General features: G+C 44.6%; 1 protein-coding gene across 2 annotated transcripts in view; it reads right to left on the bottom strand.

The window, feature by feature from the left end:
* PHACTR1 (phosphatase and actin regulator 1) overlaps positions 1–19,986 on the bottom strand; it is a 436,304-nt gene that overhangs the window by 327,811 nt on the left and 88,507 nt on the right. The window contains exon 1 of one of the 2 annotated variants that reach the window (XM_030211101.1): positions 10,673–10,760. The exons of the other annotated variant lie outside the window; for it this stretch is intronic. The gene's annotated coding sequence lies outside the window, so the exon portion shown is untranslated. Of the gene's footprint in view, positions 1–10,672; positions 10,761–19,986 lie in introns of those variants that run through there. 2 annotated transcript variants of the gene reach the window in all.

Below are 19,986 nucleotides of genomic sequence, written 5' to 3'. Positions count from 1 at the left end.
TTTGCTACGGTGCCGCCATGCCCTCGTGAACTTTGGTCGTCCCCGCGATGGGAAGCAGTTGAGGACACCCAAAATCGGTTTTCGATTATGCCGATTTGGGCGACCCTGAGAGAAGGACGCCCATCTCCCGATTTGTGTCGGAAGATGGGCGCCCTTCTCTTTCAAAAATAAGCCTGATAGTCTTGCATTAAATATGTGATTTTAAGCACAGGGAAAGGGTAATTGGGTTGGGGGCGGGGCTGGGAAATTTCAAAATAATGTTTGCCTATTCATGTCACCATAGAGAAGAAACAACGCTGGTGGTGGTATGGTTGTATAAGAGAGACGATACAAAAGGGGAGAGGGGAATTTGAACTAAGGGGTGAGGTTTACTGATATAAACTCCATACTTGAGGTACATATTTCTGTACACTTTGATGTAGATGAATATTTGTATTGTTATGTGTGGTTCTATAAATAAAGTTGTAAAAAAAAATAATGCTCAGAAATGAAAACAGGACAAACTGATGTGGTTTAACAGGTTCAAAAACCAAACACTGCAGAGGATGACACATAAAGGCAGGGAATGCACAGGACAACAGTAAAAAAAAACAAACAGCCTTATGGACCAAGTTTCCAGGATACACAAATGGAAAGGAGAAGAGACATAGCCAGGGCATTTTTTTCAGGGGGTGCTCAGGGGTACTGAGTACCGGCACCTTTTCCATTTCCTTTCCAAAATAATGATGCTACAGGTTTAAAAAACAAGCCTTCAGTTATTTTATCATTCACAGCAAGTGTTCAGAGGGGAGCCTGAGTGATCAGTGGAGCAAAGATTGTATTGGTTAGTGTCCCTTGAAAGGCAACAGAGAAGCAAGCCTGTGGTCAGCGGCAGAGTCACTGGAGGCAGCTGTAGAGCTCACTGGCTCTCAAGAAAACTGTGTTATGTAATGGCTATTCTGCCCAGGTGCCCTGAGAAATCAACAATTTGTAACAGCACATACTACATTACAGTATAAATCAGGCACAGATAGCAATTTAACTTTAAAAATGCAGATACATAATTAGCTGTATCAAAAGTAGTAAAAATATAAATTTGAAACCACACACCACAAAATATTATACTGTAATAATTTCTAACCTTGGGGAATGTGAGGAATTAAATTTGGGGCCTACCGGTTTCATTTCTCTACACTGTAATGATTAGGCTGCTCTTTCAGTTAAATCAGATAAATATTAACAAGACTCAGCAACGTTCATACAAATTGTGTTTTTGTTCCCGAGCTCATGCACGGTTTGAAGCGGGAGCTGCTTAATTGTTTTGTCTTGCTGTTTTCAGTACAGTAGGCGGCCACAGGGGACTGAAGACACTTAAGATTTCACCTGCTCAAAACACTGGCGCTATTCCAGGTTAAAATGTATTTTGCCAAAGAAATGCTCTGCAGTTCTGCTGGCTTACATCAGCTTCAAAAGGGGCAAAACATATACTCTGGGGTGTGCTGTTTCAGAACGAACCTCTGATTCTTAAGGAAATCAAAATTGTACAGCAAAGGCTCCATCCATTCAAAGACTGTCTGGTCTCTGGAGGGCAAATGCAGCCGAAACCCGAATTGCAGCTGTCATCAAATCTGATACTTAGAAGATATTGGGCAAAATACTTCAATATTTGTCACAGCTTGAAAACAAAGTACATATCTGTAGTTACACCACAGACTCTTCAATAAAGCCTTTCACTCCATCCATGCACTCACCTGCAAACAGGAGTCACTCAAATGCGGACCACAGCCTTGATTTGTCTACAGAAATTCTCAGAGACAAATGTACTTCCTACACGTCTGCCTAATGTCCAGAGCTGAGTGTTGCCACAACCACGCAGCTCCCCTTACCTCCTTTGGGAAGAATTTTGACTATTTTAATAACTATTTTGCTTACTACTACTACTAATCATTTCTATAGCGCTACTAGATGTACGCAGCACTGTACACATTATATGCAGGTACTATCTCTGTCCCTAGAGGGCTCGCAATCTAAGTTTTGGTATGTGGGGGCAATAGAGGATTAAGTGACTTGCCCGAGGTCACAAGGAGCTGCAGTGGGAATCGAACCCAGGTTGCCAGGATCAAAGCCCGCTGCACTAACCATTGGCAGTTTACAATTAGATTAAGAAATAATTCAGAATAATAAAATAATAATGAAAATGTGCAGTAGAACAAAAGACATGATTCTATAAGACAAGAAACATCAATAAATAATGAGAACACACAGAAGCAAACTAACAGTAAGTGCCAAATAGCGGACAAAGCAGAAGCCCTATGTTTGGTACCACCCTGAGGCGCGATGGCCTGCAATCATCCAAAGGTCAGTGCAAAAAAATGTGTTTTTAGACCTGATCTGAACTCAGTATGTGATGATTTGCATCTGCGATTGGGAGGGACTGTGTTCAAGAGGGCCACGGCTAGACAGAAGACACAGTACATCAAGCAACTTCAAACCTAGTCTGTGACGGTGAGAGTATAGTTTGCAGTCTGGGACTAAGTGAAGAGTATGGAATCAAAAGATTGGATGAATACCCTGGATTTTTTAGTAAAAGGCTTTAAGAGCCAAACCTTATCCTAGAAGAGACTGGCCATCAATATTGAACAATAAGTGGTAATATAGGCAAACCATTCAGCATAATAAATCAATTTAACTGCAGTGTTTTCTACACAATTTTAAAGATAAACAATGAATAAATTACTTTGCAATGAAAGCAAGAAAGCACTAGCATCTGTCTTTTCTGGGTTGCCTTGGTGGCTCAGTGGCTGTGCCATGTCTTGTCATGTGGAAGGCCTCTACTTTGGACTCCAAATGAGGTCTTCTACTGCCCTCTTCTGCCAGAGCTGGAGATGATGGCGAGGCAGTATTATTTATCTATTTATTTAATTATTGGGTTTGATATACCACCCTTCTAGCATAAGACCAACCAAAGCGGTTTACAAAATTGGTTCAGTCACTAAAGCCAACTAAATCCAATAGATACATTACTCAAAGAATAGATTATTCTAGATTATACAAGACATTACTCACAAATATTCCTAGAACAGAAAGATAGATCAAATCTTAGTTGACCTTGTTTTATACCATGGGAATCTCAAAATATTAGGAGGTTGAAAAGGCTTGTGAAAAGAAGTGGATGGGGGGGGGGGGGGAATAGTGGTCACTGCCAAGGAATGACACATTAAAGGCAATTCTATAAACTGTACCTAGAAGTACGTGTACCTAGTTTAGTTCACAGAATATTAGTGCTTATGTGCGTGATTGGCACCAATAATTGGCAGGTACGCATGTAAGTTCTAGGCATTATTCTAGAAACAGTGCACAACTGTTGGAGGGAGGGTGTACATATGGATGTGTCAGGAGTGTGCTGCTATCCAATGTGCAGTGGCATACCAAGGTTGGGGCGGTGGGAGCAGACTACCCTGGGTGCACACTGCAAGGGGGTGTTTCCTCTCACATTACTTCCTGATCCGGGGCAGGGAACCAGCAGACCCTACAACCGTGTGACTGCTCCCTGCACCCCCAGGAGGTAATAGCAATGCGCTGGAGGAGGGGGTGTTGTGATTCGCTGGGGGGGGGGGGGTGAGGCGCCATGGGGGCGCAGCGGCAATCCAACCCAGGTGGCAGCCGACCTACCTGTGCTCCTTGTGCTTATCTGAATCAGCTTTGCAACTGATGGATGACCAAAAGATATCTCCTTTTCCTCTCTACCTTCCTCTCACCCTCCTCTTGGTAATTGTGCTCCTAAGCACTGATGCTCTATACTAAGAGGTTTAATTGACAGGAGATGGCGTCATGTGACAAGGCTGAAACCACAGCCGCCATCTTGATACACTCAAAGCTCTGCTGCCAACAGGGTCAAGCAGGGACAACAGGGGTGGCTGCACAGGGCCCCGTGCTCCTTGTGCTTAACTGAATCAGCTTTGCAACTGGTGGATGACCAAAAGTTAAAGCTTCTTTTCCCTTTCTATCTCCTTTTCCTTCTCTCTCTCCCACCCTCCCCTTGGTAATTGTGCTCCTCAGCACTGATGCTCTATACCAAGGAGGTTTAATTGACAGGAAGCAGTGTCAGGTGACAAGTCTGAAGCCATAGCCACCATTTTGATACACTCAAAGTAAAGCAAACTATTGGTCCATACTAAGCCAAATGTAGGCAGTCCTTATTTTTAATTAGTGTTTCCTATTGTTTAGGGTGACTCAATATGGTGACAAGCTCTGCCTACTAGCTTCAGGCCAGATAATGGACCAAGCACGCTCCCGCCATCTCCTGTCAATGAAATCTCCTTGCTTTATACTCTCCCACTGGCCCTTACATCTCCTCCCTCACTCCCCCTCGCCCTTTGGTTTTGCACTTCTGAGAGGGATTGTGCTATTTTATTGCCCTTTCAGCTTCACCTCTTCCCAGGGCCAGTCTTAAATACATAAATAAATCCCTAACACTTCATTTGAAATCTTAAGTCCCAAGCACTAGGACCCCACCAAACTGGCTGGCAGAGGATAGGGTAGATATAAAAAGGGAACAAACACCAATTTTTGAAAAGGGTTCCAGAGGTGACCCGGGAATTTATAGACTGGTGAGCTTGACATTGGTGCTAGGCAAAATAGTACAGACTATTATAAAAAACAAAATTACAGAGCATATACATAAGCATAGATTAATGAGACAAAGTCAACATGGATTTAGTGCAGGGAAATCTTGACTCACCAATGTACTACATTTCTTTGAAGGGATGAACAAGCATGTGGATGAAGGTGAGCCAGTCGATATTGTATACCTGGATTTTCAAAAGGCATTTGACAAAGTACCTCATGAAAGACTCCAGAGGAAATTAGAAAGTCATGGGATAGAAGGTAATGTCCTATTGTGGATTAAAAGCTGGTTAAGAGCTAGAAAACAGAGACAGTAGGGTTAAATGGTTAGTATTCTCAATGGAGAAGAGTTCCCCATGGGTCTGTACTGGGACTGCTTTTTAAAACATATTTATAAATGATCTAAAGATGGGAATAAATTAAATTAAATTTGCTGATGACACAAAGTTATTCAAAGTTGTTAAATCACAAGAGGATTGTGAAGGACCTTATGAAATTGGAAGACTGGGCATGCAAATGGCAGATGACATTTAATGTGCGCAAGTGCAAAGTGATGCATGTAGGAAATAGGAACCTAAACCATAGCTACGTGATGCATGGTTCCACATTAGAAGTCACCAACCAGGAAAAAGACCTAGGTGTCATTGTTGATGATACAATGAAACCCTTTGCTAAGTGTGCAGCGGCAACTAAGAAAGCAGATAGAATGTTAGGAATTATTAGGAAAGGAATGGAAAACAAAAATGAGCATGTTATAATGCCTTTGTATCACTCCATGGTGCGACTGTACCTCAAATAATATGTGCAATTCTGGTCACTGCATCTCAAAAAAGATATAGTGGAATTAGAAAAGGTATAGAGAAGTCAATGAAAATCATAAAGGGGATGGGGGCGACTTTCCTTTAAGAAAAGGCTAAAGAGGTTAGGACTCTTCAGCTTGAGCTGAGGAGAGATATGATAGTGGTCTATAAAATACTGAGTGGAATGGAATGGGTAGACGTGAATCGCTTGTTTATTCTTTCCAAAATTACAAGGAAAGACTAGGGGTCATGCAATGAAGCTACTAAGTTGCACATGTAGAGCAAATCAGAGAAAATAATTCTTCACTCAACATGTAATTAAACTCTGGTATTTGTTGCCAGAGAATGTGATAAAAGTAGTTAGCTTAGCAGGGTTTCAAAAAGGTTTGCATAATTTCCTAAAAGAAAAGTCCATAAGCCATTATTAAGACGGACTTGGGAAAAGCCACTGCTTATTTCTGGGATAAGCAACATAAAATGTTTTACTGTTTTGGGGTCTTGCCAGGTACTTGTGACCTGGATTGGCCACTGTGGGAAACATAAGAACCTTAAGAACCTAAGAATAGCCATACTGGGCCAGACCAATGGTCTGTCTAGCCCAGCATCCTGCTTCTAACAGTGGCCAATTCAGGTCACAAGTACCTGGAAGAAACCCAGTATTGCAACAGCTATGTTCTTATGAGTAGCTGAGAACAAATACTCATGGCACTATATCCTAATCTTGGTTCCAACTGAACTGGAATTATAAAAGGAAAAAAAAACCCTGCTAAGTCAGAATCACTGCCTTTTCTGCCATTTTCCACAAATTTGATAATAGCCCATTATATGCTTCCTTCAGACATAAAGCCCAGTGTAACAAGGAACGTGAATGAAAAAAAAAAAAAAAGAAAAGATGCTCGTGGCTATTAAGCTTAACTCTGAAACCCTACTAAAATTCAATTAAAAGTCTGCAACTCCTCTTGCCCCTAGAACATTAACATTTTGAAGTTCCACATTTAGAATCACAACATTATTTCATTCAAATATATCAGATCTCCAGTTGTTCCTGCATATACTGCTTCCAGTACCAAAATGTCCACCGGAACCTCTCGCGGCAGTCTGGCAAGCCTGCTTTGCGAAGTCCCAGTGTCCATTTTGGTAAAGGAACCTGTGGGAGCAAGAGTGACTGGGGATTACTTTTGCCCAGAATAAGCCACTAGACCACCAGGTTGTTTTCAAAGTAGGCCCAGGAAGGACCTTTGGGTGGGGGGAAAGAAGAGTTTCATTTTCAGGCCAAAACCCACATCCAGATTTCGGGTCAGTTTTGGTGCCAAATCTCAAATTTTATCAGCCTCAGGTTAACATGGGATTTTTGTCTTGGGAGCTGCTTTTTTAGTGCGGGGGACAGTAGGGCAGGCCTGTGCTACTGTCTACCGCACTGAAAAACCCCTTGTTAGCTGCTTAACACAGCTTAGTAAAAAGGCCCCCGAGAGGCCAGCCAAGGGAAATATGGTAGGTAGCTGTTGAGGGACTTTCTCAACACTGCTCTGAGCTACAAAATAAATCACTTAAGTCCCAGAAGAGAGTCAGAGGATTCCTTAAAATAGTAAAAGTAACTGGAGATCACCTAATCGTTCCCTAGTGTGTTCCAGATGAGAAGTAAGAGACAGACAGAAAAAGCACATTCACCTGGTCAAATGTTCATAGCGTTCAAAAATAAATGAAACAGAGAAGATCTATGGAAGAGCTGTCCCAGAGAAACCCCATTCCACATGTCCTTCACTTATCTTTTAATTTTATTTCCAAAATGTATAACCTGCTGTTCCCAATGATCGAAGCAGGATACAAATCAAACATGCATTAAATAGTACTAATACATTTCACACTAAAAATACAACAGAAAATGTGACCTGCTGAGCAAAAAGGTACCAAAAGTGGGATATGATGTGACTTAATTACACCACAAGATAGAGGGATATCAACTGCAATAATCCTGCAGAATTTCAGTCTCAGGTATGGACTAATTACATCAGTGGTCTTCATTAATTTTTAAGCTGGGGCCACTTTGGATTCTAATGATCTGAAGGAGAGCTGCCAAATATCTTCCCTTTGTGGGGCCCAAAAAACCTCTGCTGACCAGCAGGTGTCAATGACATCCATTCTGGCTGACCACAAACTGACAAGACCATTGCCATGACATCTCAACCAACTGTCTTGTTACAAACAAACTGAGAAGACCCCCCCAGTTGTCATGACAACCCAACTAAGCAGAGGTGTGGCAAGGATACTAAGGCCCTATCACAGGACTCCTATGTACTTGCAGGATTGCTGATTGGGTGATACATGAGGTGGTCCTTTGTGATGGGAAGGGTATATAAATAACTGTGTATATAAAGAGACTATGAAATAGTCTGGATGGCAAGAGAAGTTTCATATCCTTGCAATAACCTATTTCCAGGGGGGTGTCCTTCCCCCCCTTGTAAGAACTAATTCTTTACCGCTAAGAATCTTTCTTTCATTCATTCATTCTTTCTTTCTTTCTTCCTTCCTTTTCGCTTCTTTCTCTCTGTTCTGTGACCTTTGTATGACAGTGAGGAATAAAACTTTCCTTCCTATTAGACTCTGTTCTGTAAAACTACTAATGCCAAGAGCCAGTAGTATTTCTTGTGCTGTTGCTGGTGAGTAATAAAGATACATTTCTTTCTAACGTAGTCTGACTTTTCCTTTATGTCCAAGACTAGCATAATAAAAACGCCGCCAGTACAATTCCCAGCAGCCCACCTTCAAACTTCAATGGGTGGTACCTCCTCATGGTTGTGAAGATTTCCAAATGTATTCTCTTTTGTCTACTGAGAAATGCCCTGTCCTTCAGGCATGCAGCTCTTCCCCCATCCACTTTCCCTTTTCTGTCCTGAGCTTGGGTAGGCAGAGTAACAGAATCCTCCCCCCCCCCCACGAAAAACAACGGGGGCTACCATTGGCCCCCAGGCCTTGCATTGAAGAACACGGAATTATGTCTTTAAAAAATGAGAAACTTTCAAAAATGAAAGTAGCCCAAATGTACTCAACCAAACATTTGTACCCTTCATGTCCGTTATTTGTAACACATATTTTATACCTTTTCACTCAGCGGGGTCACACATTACTTCACGGCCCTTCCTAAGTACACGTGTTATCTGGAGTTATTTTATGTATTTATTTATTTATAGCATTTATACCCTGCTCTTTCCCGCTCGGTAGCAGGTTCAGTGCGACTTACAAGGTAGGGTACAAAGAGTCACAGAGGTAACACAAAGTACTTCCTCTCATGGAAGGTATTTCCTGTTTTCTCTCCTGCTCTGAGTCTTACTGAAACAAACAAACAAAAAAAACCAAAAGAGACCGCACCAGAAAAACAAAATGAAGAATTCAATATAATCTATAGCACTGTTCTAACATTCATGGCACGATAACAGATCCTCAGTATATGGTCGATCTCTTTCTTATTGGAATCGAAAGAAAGGACTTGTATGAGGTGCAACAACCTCAAAGGCTCCAGTTATCTCTACAACCAACCAAGGCAGTCATTAGGACTTGGCAGGCACATTCTCATTTCATATGCAGAAAACAGCAAAACCACAGTAAATGAGAACTGTTCACTGTTTATCATTTGTAACCCACCTTTCCTCAGGAAGAACTCAAAAGACGAGGGAGAATGAACAGAATAAATAGGAGAGCTCAGCTCAGTAAGCCGATCAAAAACAGTGACATTTCCCCAGAATAAATTCAAATAAAAATAATAAGAGCACATCAATAACATTATTAAACCACCCCACCCCCACTAAATAGCAAGAAGTACATAGAAGTGAGGCTACAATCCTTTTACCATCCGACCCAATTACTCTTATAAGACTGACTTGATAAACGGCTGTACCTGGCTCAAATTGGAGAATAAATTATGCTAATAGGATGGCTTTGCTCCTGCTCTCTATATATCTGCTTATTTTTCATAAAGCAGAAGTCACAGCCACCGCCCATACCATATGTATACAGAACGCACATACAGTATATACATAAGCACTGTTTATCCCAATTTGTAACATGCAAGAAGATATGGCAAAAATATAAAAGAAATATTTCTCACAGGTCTGATGAAAAATCAACTTCCAAGCACACCTTAATAGAGGTTGTGTATACATACTACATTCAATGAACTCCAGAAGGAAAGCTCTCTTTGGCACAATGCAAGAACTACAGCCAGTATTTAGCAGTACATTTGATAAACTGATACCAGAGTCACTCCACATCCTCTGACTTAGGAGTGAGGATCATCATAGCATGCAGAAAACTAACTCGCGTGGGGACAACTGCCCTCCCCCCAAAAAGAGGGAGCCACACAAACCTGCATTGCATGGCTCCTTTTGGGTGTAAAACATGCTATCCAACGATTTAAATAGCAATCCTGGCCATTTTTACTGCCAGTGAACCAAAGCAGCTTTCCTGAACTGTCATACCGAAACGACACATTGGCAGTGGCACCTTTGCTGCAGACCCAGGGCTACCAGAGGACCGCAAGATTTGCCCCATTTTGTCTCCTCTGCACACAGCGGCCCTACAGATCTCGGCAACAAAATAAAAGTAACCTTCGCTGGAATTTCTTCACCTTCACCTCAGCTTTATTCTGCAGAAACCTCTCCTACCTTCAAAAACAAGGAGTCCGGGCTAGTACAGCCAGAAGTGACAGACAAACTGCTGACATCTTAAGTAAAATGCAGAGCGAGAATCGGAGTCAACATCTGGGAGGATGTTCTGCTGGGGAACAAACAGCTTTACGCCGCCACATCCAGCCTCTCCGGCTCTGCAGAACTGCTGAGAGCAGCAGAAACGCGAGGAATGTTTTCCTTTCCAAGAGGCTCTTAACTTACCCGTGCAACGCGCGCAGGATGCTCTGGCCGGATTTTTCACAGGGCAATTTCTCCCGTTCCCTTCCCTTCCCCCAAACCCCCGATCGATTACTGTGCAGCTCTTCGCACGGACCCCCACAGGCCTCCACGTCTTGTCCTTTTATGAATGAGGCCCTACACTGTAAAGTAAGGTAAGGTCCCGGCCAGGCGCGACCGCGGTGTTACACAGGGCAGCAGCACCGCCAGCGCTAGATGCTCCCAGGACGGTCGGGCAGTTTCCAGCAGCAAAAGTTGGTGCACCGGCCGCCGATCGGGATCGGTCCCTCCCCGCCCCACCCCTCCCTGTCCCATTTGCCCCGGCAGCGCGGCGGTGGCTGCAGAGAGGCGAGCCAGCCCGGCACTCACCGTCCTCCCCACGGCTGCAGTTGCTGCAGATGTGCTTGATCTCCTTGCCGATGTGGCAGTGGATCACGAAGGAGACGTTGTTGTTGTTGCTGCTGCTACTACTGGCGGGCTCCTTGAGCGGCTTCATTCTCAGCGGGGAGAAAGCTTTCCAGTCCCTCCAGGGCTTCTCCGCGCCCCCGGCACCGGGCGGCAGCAGCAGCAGCAGCGAGCCCTGCCGGCAGCCAGCGGCCGGAGGGGGAGGGGGAGGGGCAGGGAGGGGGAGGGGCAGCGAGCGGTACATGCCGGGCTGCAGCAGACTGTGGTGCGCCCTGCAGCCCAACATCCACCTGCCTACCTACACACCCACACGCACACAATTCACAGACACAAACAAAATCACCCTCCCCCCCCCCCCCACATAGATATGTACACACACACACTTACAGATATACTAACATAGACAAATCACACAGATTACACACACACACAACACACTCACAGGTATACACCTGAATGAACAAATCACACACACATCCATATATACACAAACAAATCACATGCACATGCATGAACAAATCACACACACTCACAGAAACACACAGAAACACATTTCAAAATGATTTAGGAATGCCAAACACAATACAAATGACCCCTCCCTGGACACAGGGAAGGAACTTCCTCAACATTGAGGGTTCTCAGCATCCATTGGCACCCACAGAGCTGGCTCCTAAGTGCACAAACAAAACAAAGAGACACATACATACTAACCATAAAATCACACACATACACACACTCACACACAGACATACTTTCACAGATAAACACACACACACACAAACAAACATACACACTGACACACACAAGGAAAACACATTCACAGATACAGACAGACAGACACAAACACAGGGAACTGGCTGTTATAACCCAATCCATATGGCTTTGGGGTGCACGGTACTCCTAGTAAATCATGCTTGTATCTATCCCTTTGCCCCCAAGGGCCACTCCCTCTGCCTAGCCTCACCTAGGGGAGATATGATAGAGGTCTATAAGATAATGAGTGGAATGGAACGAGTTGATGTGGAGCATCTGTTTATGCTTTCCAAAAATACTAGGACGAGGGAGCATGCGATGAAGCTGCAGTGTAGTAAATTTAAAACAAATCGGAGGAAGTTTTTCTTCACTCAGCGCGTGGTTAGACTCTGGAATTTGTTGCCGGATAAGGTGGTTGGGGCGGTTGGCTTAGCGGAGTTTAAAAAAAGGTTAGACGGCTTCCTGGAGGAAAAGAACATAGAATGTTACTGAATGGACGTAGGAATAATCCACTATTTCTGGGATGGGCGGGACGAAATGCTTGTTCTTTTGGCTGCTGTCGGAGACAGGGTGCTGGGCTCGATGGACCCTTGGTCTGTCCCAGCATGGTGATGCTTATGTCTTATGTCTTACCTGGACCAACTTTGAGATACTATCGGAGGATCTCCTCTCCCAAACACTCAAAAGATTCGCCAAATCTCATTGCAAATTAGACATATGCCCAAACAACCTTATGACATTTGTCCCTCAACAATTTATTACAGACCTAACGAATCATTTGAACTATATGTTACAAAATGAACTCTTCCCGAAGGAGAAAGGAAATATACTACTCACCCCCTTACCCAAAGACGCAAAGAAATGTGCTAGTGAACTAACCAACTACAGACCAGTAGCATCCATTCCCTTAATAACCAAACTAACGGAAGGAATGGTGACCAAACAACTCACAAATTATTTAAACAAATTCTCAATACTACACAAATCCCAGTCAGGATTTCGGTCTAACCACAGCACTGAAACAGTACTAATTACTCTTATGACTAAATTCAAACAACTGATCGCAACTGGCAAGAACATACTACTCTTACAATTTGACATGTCCAGCGCCTTCAACATGGTTGATCATGGAATACTACTACATATTCTAGAGTACTTCGGAATCGGAGGCAACGTTCTCAATTGGTTCAAGGGATTCCTAACCACATGATCATACCAAGTGACGTCTAACTCGACCACATCAGCCACATGGACACCTGAATGCTGTGAAGGAGAGGACCTGGGGGTAGATAAGATGGAAGTGGAAGAGGAAGAAGGGAGGCGGCTCACGAGCAGACATAGGCAGAACAGAGCCTTGCCTCCATTCCATCCCCAGAGAGCGAGAGAAGTAGTAATGCCCCCTAGAAAAGGGTGGAGGGAAAAAGACTACATTACCCAGCATCCCCCGAGAGAGAGCGGAGAAAGGTTCGTGACCCCTGTAAAATGGAGGAGAGGAAGAGACCATTTCCCAGCAACCTCGGGGCAAAGCCTGGTACAGAGATTACCTTCCCCAGCAGGAACAGGGGGAGAACTCTAACAAGGAAAGGGTGGTGCCCCTGCAGGGTAATCAAGGGAAAGAGGAACAGCTGCAAAGTGGGTGGGACGGGGAACCCATGGAGTATCAAGAAGCTGGGCAGAGAGAAAGAGAGGAGAGCGAGGAAGAGCCTATGGACCTCTCAGCCTGGGCTCACGCCTTAGGTAATAAACTAAGGGACCAGGTAACTTCATGGTATGGTAACTGGGCTAAGAGAGGAAAGAGGAAAGGTCATGTGGGAGAATGGGTCAGTGCTTAGAGAGAGTGACCCAAATGGGTGGGGCCTTTTCATTTTCCAGAGCTCAGGCTGTGAATGAACTTTGAGTTTAAAGAGTTCTGGTTGAAGAGGGATGAGAGATTTTCCCGGAGTGGGCTGAGCCCAGCAGGAAGAAGGTGGAGTGTGAACTGTGGCTAAAAAGCCTAAAAGAAGCTGAAGGGGTTTGAGCTGTGTGCTGAAGCCTCAAGAACTGTGTTTGTTTATTTTTTTGGAACTGCTTGCAGTGTTTTGGCCCCTCCCAAGGGAGATGGGGGAGAAAGAAGGCCCAGGGCTATAAAACTGTCTAAAAGGAGCCCAGCTGGGGGCTGGAAGCCTGGGAGTTAAAAGTTTTTTTTTCTTGCTGTGGTTGTACCCCTGAGAGGAGCAACAGGGGGAATTGTGAGGTTTTTTTTTGTGTGTTGATTCAAGTATTGTGTCTTTTTGCACTGCTGGACTGTTAAGTTTGCTTTGAAGTTGATTTCTTTGAGCCCTGCCCTGTGGACTGCACTGAACCAGGAGGTTGGGCAGCAAGGGTGAAGGGGAAATCCTGAGGACCCTCAGGTGAAGGGGAGGATCATTTTCACAATGCGGAGTTCCACAAGGATCCCCCCTCTCACAGACCTTATTCAACTTAATGATGACACCCTTGGCCAAACTACTATCAAACCAAAACCTCAACCCATACATATACACAGACGATGTAACGATTTACATCCCATTTAAACAAGATTTAAAGGAAATTTCCAATGACATCAACCAATGTCTACACATCATGCACTCATGGGCGAATGCATTCCAGCTGAAACAATGCAGAAAAAACCCAATGCCTAATACTCACCTCTCAACATAACACGAACAAATTCACCACCATCAACACACCAAAACTGAAATTTCCAATTTCGGACACCCTAAAAATTCTTGGAGTTACCATTGATCGTCACCTAACACTTGAGAATCACGCGAAAAACACAGCCAAGAAGATGTTCCACTCAATGTGGAAATTAAAAAGAGAGACCTTTCTTCCTAAGGACCGTCTTCCGTAACCTGGTACAATCAATGGTTCTTAGCCATCTAGACTATTGCAACGCACTTTTTGCTGGCTGCAAAGAGCAAATAATCAAGAAACTTCAAACTGCCCAGAACACAGCAGCTAGACTCATATTCGGTAAAACAAAATATGAAAGTGCTAAACCCCTACGAGAAAAGCTACACTGGCTACCACTCAAAGAACGCATCACGTTCAAAATATGTACCCTAGTTCACAAAATCATTCACAGAGATGCCCCAGCCTACATGTCAGACCTGATAGACCTACCACCCAGGAACGCCACAAAATCATCCCGCACATTCCTCAATCTTCACTTCCCCAGCTGCAAAGGTCTAAAATACAAACTAATGCATGCGTCAACCTTTTCCTACTTGAGCACACAATTCTGGAACACGCTGCCGCGCAACTTAAAAACAATCTACGAACTAACTAACTTCCACAAACTACTGAAGACACATCTCTTTAACAAGGTATACCACAAAGATCAACAAATGTGAACTCCAACACACATATCCAGAATTGCCTTACGATATTTACTTGACACACTACTATCATGCTTTATCACTATCATGTTACCCAAAATCCTTATGTAATACTAAATGTCTATTTTCTTATGTATATCCACTATTCATGATGTATTGTAAGCCACATTGAGCCTGCAAAGAGGTGGGAAAATGTGGAATACAAATGCAATAAATAAATAAATAAATAAGTCAAACCCCCTTCTCCCTTGCAGAGAACAGAAGTGGGGAACAGTGCTGCAGTGGGACTAGAGACCAAAAAAAAAAAGGGGGGAGAGGTGTGCCTGATTTGCAGAGAGTGTCTGAGAGACACTACATGGAGGGGGGGGGGGGCCTGAACCCGTGTGGCAAATGTGAAACAATGTAGAAATACCTCGATTGCCAGCACCTATAGAACAAGTCTCTATGGGGTAGTCGAAGAAAGGGCTCCAAAAACATTAAGCACTAAGCAGGTATTCTATAACGGCAGAGTTGGGCCTGGAAGCCGTTAATCTAATACTAGCGTGAATTATGTTTTGAGCCCCTAACTTTAGGCGTGAACATTTACACCATATCAAAGGCTGGTGTTAAGTGTTTGCGCCTAAATACTGTCTGTTGCTTGCGCAATGGACAGTATTCTGGTGCATAAGTGCCTGATGAGTCCCTGACTCACTCATGCTCCTCCCATGTTAACCCCCCCCCCTTTGCAGTTACATGCTACAGAACTTAGGGGCTTGGGCAGGGACGATCCTAGGTCAGCTGCCACCTGGGGCGGATCGCCGATGTGCACCCTCCCCCGGGTGCAGCACGACACCCCCCGGCACAATGACCCCCCCCCAGCGCATCAACCCTCCCCCCGGGTGCATTCTTGGCTGCTGGGAGCAGCCATGCGGCTCTCGGCTCCGCTGGCTCCCTGCTCCCTCTGATCCAGAACAGGAAGTAACCTGTTCTGGGGCAGAGGGAGCAGGGAAACAGCGGAGCCAACAGGCGTGCGGCTGCTCTCTGCACCCCTCCAGCAGCGTGCACCCGGGGCGGATCGCACCCACTGCCCCGCCTTGCTACGCCGCTGGGCTCGGGGCCCAATATTCAAAATGATTTAAACGGCCAGGAGAAGCTCCTGCCCAGATCTAACTGCAAATTTTCAGTGGCAATTTGAACTGTATAGTGTTGCTGAAAACGCCCAGTTAGTGTCCAAACTCAAACCAGCTGTTTTGTGGACGTTCCAGCGGCAGAGTTGGCTCTTAGCTGATTGCCAATTTTTAGCACTGAACCGGCTAAGCTAACTATCCTTTCACAGTTCACCACACCCAGTTAAATACTGAATATCGCACTTAACCAGCTATGTTTTTGCTGCCTCCGTATACTTGATAATTCAGTGCTGGAGCCCGGACATGGCATTGAATTTCTGGGAATCACACCGGTGGCGGTCAGCAAATTGCTGAATATCGAGCTCTAGGTTTATAGAATATTTTTATTTCTTTTTCGGGATTTATTAACTATACTGTTTAATAATAAACTATACTATTAAACTATACTGTTTATTGTAAGCCACAATGAACTCAAACTCGTTTGGGATAATGTGGGATATAAATGTCACAAATAAATAAATAAAATAAAATAACTACCTTTATAAAGAGATTCACCCAAGGCAGTGTACAGCAGGTACAGTTTAACATCAAACTTATAATTTTGATAACAGCATAACAATAATAAAATGACCAAGTGTAAACATAAATACAATAACTGAGGTAAACTTGAAAACAGCAAATTGAAACCTAATAATAAAATTACCGGGACACAAAATCAGAAATATACACATTTAACAGCACTGGAATTCAAATACCAGAGATATAATACCAATGATACATCTAATAAGCATGCATTACAGCATTCAAATAACAGATACGATACTACTGATTTTCTACAATACAGCTTAGAAGTCAGTGAGCGGAGGAATGCTGAAACCCCTCGACAAAAGTACAAAACAAACAAACAGTGGGAAGTATTCAGAGATGGAAAGGACAACTGAAGAAGTCTAAAACAAGCATAAATAATACATAAGTAGAGAATAATAAATAATGTACACATGATGTAAAAGAACGTAGAAATAAAGCAATGCAGAAGTAAACAAATACAATTGATACAATAAATGGAAATATATGTTATTGATATACAAAATAAGGGCCCTGTTTACTAAGGTACACTATCCAGCTTATAATTGAAAAAGAAAAACGCCTATATTGCGACCCAAATCGGGAGATAGACGTTTATCTCACAAAAACGAATAAAGCGGTATAATCGAAAGCCGAATTTGGACGTTTTCAACTGCACTCCGTCGTGGATGCGGACAAAGTTGATGGGGGCGTGTCAAAGGCGTGGCGAAGGCAGAACTGGGGCGTGGTTATCGGCCGATCAGAGATAGGCGCCTTTCGCCGATAATGGAAAAAAAATATGCGTTTTTAGCGAGAATTTAGGGCACTTTTCCTGGACCCTGTTTTTCCACGAATAGGGCCCCAAAAAGTGCCTTAAACGACCAGATGACCACTGGAGGGAGTCGGGGATGACCTCCCCTGACTCCCCCAGTGGTCACAAACCCCCTCCCACCACAAAAATATGCCGTTTCACAACTTTTTATGTTCACCCTCAAATGTCATACCCACCTCCCTGGCAGCAGTATGCAGGTCACTGGAGCAGTTATTAGGGGGTGCAGTGGACGTCAGGCAGGTAGACCCAGGCCCATCCCCCCCCACCTGTTACACTTGTGCTGGTAAATGGAAGCCCTCCACACCGCCCCCCAAACCCACTGTACCCACATGTAGGTGCCCCCCTTCACCCCTTAGGGCTATAGTAATGGTGTAGACTTGTGGGTGGTGGGTTTTGAGGGGGATTTGGGGGGCTCAACACACAAAGGAAGGGTGCTATGCACCTGGGAGCTCTTTTACCTTTTTTTTTGGTTTTGTAAAAGTGCCCCCTAGGGTGCCCGGTTGGTGTCCTGGCATGTGAGGGGGACCAGTGCACTACGACTCCTGGCCCCTCCCACGAACAAATGCCTTGAATTTATTCGTTTTTGAGCTGGGCGCTTTCATTTTCCATTATCGCTGAAAAACAAAAACGCCCAGCTCACAAATTGTCGAATAAAACATGGACGTCTATTTTTTCCCAAAATACGGTTCGGTCCGCCCCTTCACGGACCCGTTCTTGGAGATAAACACCCATGGAGATAGACATTTTCGTTCGATTATGCCCCTCTATGGGTGTCTCTAGCATTTAGTGTGTGCTAATTTTTAGCCCACTCTAAAAACACTAGCGTGCCTGTAGCGCGGCTTAGTAAACAGGGCCCTAAATAGGAACGGTCGGGGAGAGGGCTCTTGGAGTGATAGTATCTGAGGATCTGAAGGCGACAAAACAGTGTGACAAGGCGGTGGCCGTAGCTAGAAGGTTGTTAGGCTGTATAGAGAGAGGTGTGACCAGCAGAAGAAAGGGGGTGTTGATGCCCCTGTATAAGTCATTGGTGAGGCCCCACCTAGAGTATTGTGTTCAGTTTTGGAGGCCGTACCTTGCGAAGGATGTAAAAAGAATTGAAGCGGTGCAAAGAAAAGCTACGAGAATGGTAAGGGTTTTGCGTTACAAGACGTATGAGGAGAGACTTGATGACCTGAACATGTATACTCTGGAAGAAAGGAGAAACAGGGGTGATATGATACAGACGTTCAAATATTTGAAAAGTATTAATCCGCAAACGAACCTTTTCCGGAGATGGAAGGAGGTAGAACGAGAGGACATGAAATGAGATTGATGGGGGGCAGACTCATGAAAAATGTCAGGAAGTATTTTTTCATGGAGAGAGTAGTGGATGCTTGGAATGCCCTCCCGCCAGGGCCGCTGAGAGGAGGGGACAGGGGGGACAAAAGTCCCCGGGCCCGGGCCTTCGGAGGGGGCCCGGCGACACCGCAGTCCGACCCGTCCTCCCTCCATCGCTCCCAGCACTAACCTTAAATGCCTCTTTTCACCACGTTCGCAGCAAGCAGCAGCAGGGCAGGCCACTCCTTCCTTTCGTGTCCCGCCCTCGCCTGACCTAACGTCCACGAGGGTGGGGCACGGAAGGAAGGAGAGGTCTGCCCTGCTGTTGCTTGCTGCAAACGTGCTGAAAGGAGGCGTTTAAGGTTAGTGCAGGGCCCGGCCCGGTAGCAGGTGGAGGGGGGGCCAGCGACCTCGGGTGGGGGGGGGGGGGCCCGGCGACGACGACCTCGGGTGGTGGGGGGGGGGGGCCCGGGGGCGGCCTTGTCCCGGGCCGGGCTCTGGCTCTCGGCAGCCCTGCCTCCCGCGGGAGGTGGTGGAAATGAAAACGGTAACAGAATTCAAGCACGCGTGGGATAAACATAAAGGAATCCTGTTTAGAAGGAATGGATCCTAAGGAGCTTAGCCGAGATTGGGTGGCAGAGCCGGTGGCGGGAGGTGGGGATAGTGCTGGGAAGACTTATACGGTCTGTGCCAGAGCCATTGGTGGGAGGCGGGGATAGTGCTGGGCAGACTTACACTGTCTGTGCCCTGAAAACGACAGGTACAAATCAAGGTAAGGTATACACAAAAAGTAGCACATATGAGTTTATCTTGTTGGGCAGACTGGATGGACCATGCAGGTCTTTTTCTGCCGTCATCTACTATGTTACTATGTAAATGCATTACAGATGTAAAAATTAACAGCACAATATAAAATATATATAAAACAAATAACAATCTAAAAAGATGAGAAAATGAGAGGTGACCCCCCCCCCCCCCCAAAAAAGTGCATCTTAATCCTAAGGGCCCTGTTGACTAAGCAGTGTTATAGGTGCGTTAATGTTTTTAACACACATTAACCATGTATGCACGTTAACCATGTACGTGCCTACAATATCCCTATAGATGCCTACATGCTTAGTGTGCATGCTAAGTGTAGGTACGCTAAAAACACTAACACACCTTAGTAAACAGGGCCCTAAGCGTCAAAGATGTAAAATTGAAATGGAAATCAATGGGTAATTACATATCGGAGTGGAATGTTAATACAATCATACGAAGGTAAAAGCAATGTGGTTGATTAACCTTGATTTAAATCCTGCATTCAAAACTTTCTGCATAAGAACAATATTGCAAGCACCGGATTGG

The sequence above is a fragment of the Microcaecilia unicolor genome, chromosome 1 (genome assembly GCF_901765095.1).
Source record: "Microcaecilia unicolor chromosome 1, aMicUni1.1, whole genome shotgun sequence".
NCBI lineage: Eukaryota > Metazoa > Chordata > Amphibia > Gymnophiona > Siphonopidae > Microcaecilia > Microcaecilia unicolor.
This window is presented reverse-complemented; position numbering and strand designations above follow the sequence as displayed.